The sequence below is a fragment of the Eulemur rufifrons genome, chromosome 30 (assembly GCF_041146395.1).
Source record: "Eulemur rufifrons isolate Redbay chromosome 30, OSU_ERuf_1, whole genome shotgun sequence".
Lineage (NCBI taxonomy): Eukaryota > Metazoa > Chordata > Mammalia > Primates > Lemuridae > Eulemur > Eulemur rufifrons.
In genome coordinates, this window is record NC_091012.1 from 33,145,984 (window position 1) to 33,149,912 (window position 3,929).

The 3,929-nt window shown below is 36.7% G+C and overlaps 1 pseudogene; it reads left to right on the forward strand.

Moving 5' to 3' along the window:
• The first annotated feature begins 1,295 nt into the window (after nt 1-1,295).
• LOC138378850 (cerebellar degeneration-related antigen 1-like) lies at nt 1,296-3,299 on the forward strand (annotated as a pseudogene).
• Nucleotides 3,300-3,929: the final 630 nt, after the last annotated feature.

Consider the following 3,929-nt stretch of genomic DNA (forward strand, 5'->3'; position numbering starts at 1 on the left):
AGTGTTTTCAACAATAAAACTGATTACATGTACAATAAAATAGATGAATAAATAATGAATTTTGTGCACAATTGTTTAACTATTTTTCCTGAATAGAAAATACCTTTATATTGTCAAAATTTTGGAAAACCAAAAATAATATGTAGAAGAAAACAAAATCACACAAAAGCCTATCCATCCAGTGATAATTAGTTTACAATCTCCAGTGTGCTCACATGCAGTCATTTGACTCTGATTATATATTTAAAAACAGTTGTAATCACACTATATAATTTTGTATGCTGACTTTTATTTAACATTATAAGATGAACACACCATAAATATTTTTAAAAAGAATATTCCATCATAGGTACATAGCACACTTACTTAATCATTCCTTTAATGTTAGATACTTAGGTTTTCTTATTTTTCTGTATACCAAATAATGTATGAGGAACATCTTTGTGCATGAATTATCCACATTTTGGATAATTTCCTTGGATAGATTCCTTTAAGTAGAAAGTACTAAGTCAAAGAGTACATTTTTATATCCCTTGATATATAATGTCGAATACTACTTAATATATATTTTAAGGCAGAATGGAGTAGTAGAGAAAAAAAGAGATCACATCTAGATCCCATGTCCATTGTTAGTACTCTGCTTACTAAAAGTGATACAAAAACATGTATCTTATCTAAGTCACAAGGTTATATTGTGATAACCAAATGAGAAAATAGATCCTTCAGAATAATCATAAATGTTACTTCCTCAGAAATGCTTTCCTTGACTTTCCAGACTCTCATAGCATCCTATACTTACTTTTTCTTCATGGCCTTATCACAATTGATAAATTATTGTTCAATTATTTGTACATTGTCTGTTTCCCCCAGATGATTTTAAGCTTCATTAAAACATGCCTGGTACACAGTTGGTACTCAATAAATATTTGTTGAATGAATGGATGAATGAATACATGAGGTGATAGGACTTTGTAAACTGTAAGTCACTAAATATTCAGAAGTTATTACTATATTAATTACTATTATTGTTATTGTTCCTTTTTATTGCCATGTTAATGACTCTAAATCTTTAGAGATTCTCTGCCTAACTATAATTTCATTATGTAGCTTTCATGCTTTTCACTCCAGTCAGAGGCATGGGTACAACATTGCCAGAAGTGCCTGGTGAGAGCTGAGACTTGGAGAATCAAGTAATTAGTTCTCTAGGTCACCATGCTGGGATTTAATAAGTTGTAGTTACCATTAGCCAGATACAAGGCAGTGGTTAGAAACCCAGGAGATCATGATATTTGAAGATGCAGGTAGGTCCTGGAGGTCAGGAACAAACTAATGGTAAGTGGTCTAGATAGTAAGGTGCAAACTGGAGAATGCCCAGTGATAAGGAATTAAAATAGATAGGAGAGTTAAATTCCAGGCACCAGTACTCAAAGCATGGAGCTATGAATACGATTCTAAAGCAGAGGGTACTTGAACTTAGTGTTCCCTTATGTTTTTCCTGCCAAAACTGAAAATAGTATCAGGAAGTGTTTGCACCTACCTCCATATACATGAACAAGAGAATGATATTAATGGTTCTGACAGTGACAGGATAAAGTGAGATCATTTGTATATAAGATATTATAGTATTCTACAAATAATATGGAAGCTATCAAGCCATGGATCCCATAAATCTCATCTTGATTTTCAACAGCAGATATTATAGTATAGTGGTTAGGATCATGGACTTTGGATACAGACTAGATGGATTTAAATCCCAGCTCTATTATTTAACAGTTGTACCCTTTAGAGAAATTGCTTCACCTCTGTGTGCCAGTTTCCTCATCTGTAAAATAGGGATAATGATAGTACCTACTTCAGTGGGTTGTTGTGAAGATTAAATGAGGCAATGCACATAAGGATCTTAGAACAGTGCCTGGACATAGCAAATGCTATGTTGTTATTATTATGATTATTAATTTGTCACATAAGACCAAACAAATAAAAATTCATATTATTAAAAAATGGACAAATAATACATTGTATGTTAACTTTTATAGTCTTCATCAGGAATTTTTCTCACTAAATAAAAATTTCACTTTGCACCTAAACAGTTAATGTATAAAAACTATAAGCACTAACAAAGTAGTAAAATTTATCCCATCAATCACATTTGTTTATTCTGTAGAAGCTTTTAATGAACACTATCTTTAAAAGTTGTGGAGATTAAACATACACTTCCAAATAACAAAAACCCCAAACTGTAGTACAGTTGGTTCATGAGATCTGGTCTATAAGGAGGAATGCACTACTAATTTTTTTGAGGCAAATTCAACTAGCAGCAGAAATATTTGAGTTGGAAGGTCTGTCTGTGGAAAGATCTGAACATAGGAAGGCTCTGACAGGGGAAGACTAGATTTGAAAAAGCCTGGACCTGGGGAAAGGTTGGAAGATCTGGACTATAGAAAATGTTAGAATACCTGGATATTGCAGACACTGGAAGACCTGAATGTTAGATCGGCACTCTGGACATGTTGGAAGACGTAGATATTGAGCCCGCTGATGGAAGACTGAGTAGTTGTTGGAAGACCTGAAGATGTTGGAAGACGTGAAGATGCTGGAAGATGCAGAGATGTTGGAAGACACAAAAATGGTGGAAGACGTGGAGATGCTGGAAGACGAACAGATGCTGGAAGCCCTGGAGATGCTGGAAGACCTGGAGGTGTAGGAAGACATGGACTTTTGGAAGACGTGGCTTAGTTGGAAGACATAGACTTTCTGGAAGACATGGCCATGTTGGAAGACGTTGATTTTCTGGAAGACGTGGATTTTCTGGAAGACAAAGCTTTGTTGGAAGACGTACCTTTGTTGGAAGACATAGGTAGGCTGGAAGACATAAATTTGATGGAAGACATGGCTTTGTTGGAAGACTTGGATTTGCTGGAAGATGTGGATTTCCCGGAATCTATGGATTTGATGGAAGACTTAGATTTTCTGGAAGACGTGGATAGGCTGGAAGACCTGGAGATCATTGGAAGACGTAGATTTTCTGGAAGACATGGCTTTTTTGGAAGACATGGATTTTCAGGAAGACCCGAATTGTCCGGAAGATCTGGATTGTTTGGAAGAGGTGGATTTTCTGGAAGACTGGGAAGTTACTGGAAGACATGGGTTTTCTGGAAGATGTGGATCTTCAGGAAGACATATATTGGCTGGAAGACTTGGAGGTTATTGGAAGACATGACTTTTCTGGAAGACATGGCTTTATTGGAAGACCTGGATTTAGTGGAAGACACAGATTTTGTCTGGAAGACCTGGATTGACTGGAAGACTTGATTTGGTGGAAGACATAGATTGCCTGGAAGACCAAGATTTTCTTGGAAGACCTGGATTTGGTGGAAGATGTAGATTTTTCTGGAAGACATAGACTGACTGGAAGACCTGGATTTCTTTCTGGAAGACATTGATTGACTGGAAGACCAAGATTTTTTCTGGAAGAACTGAATTTATTGGAAGACTGGGATTTGGTGGAAGACAGAGATTTTTCTGGAAGACATGGATTGGCTGGAAGTTCTGGATTTGATGGAAGACATGAATTTTCTGGAAGACATAGATTTTTCTGGAAGACATGGATTGGCTGGAAGTTCTGGATTTGATGGAAGAAGTGGATTTTCCTGGAAGATCTGGATTTTGTGGAAGGCCGATAATTGCTGGAAGACTGGATTCACTGGAAGACTTGGAGGTTCTTGGAAGACATGGATTGTCCGGAAGACATGGATTGTCTGGAAGATGTGGATTTTCTGGAAGAGCAGGATTGTCTGGAAGACCTTGAGGTTGTTGGAAGACTTGGAGTTTCTGGAAGACCTGGAGTTGTTGGAAGACCTTGACACTGGCGCCATTGAAAACCCTGGACATTGGAAACATTGTAAGCACAGGATGTTGGAGACATTGGA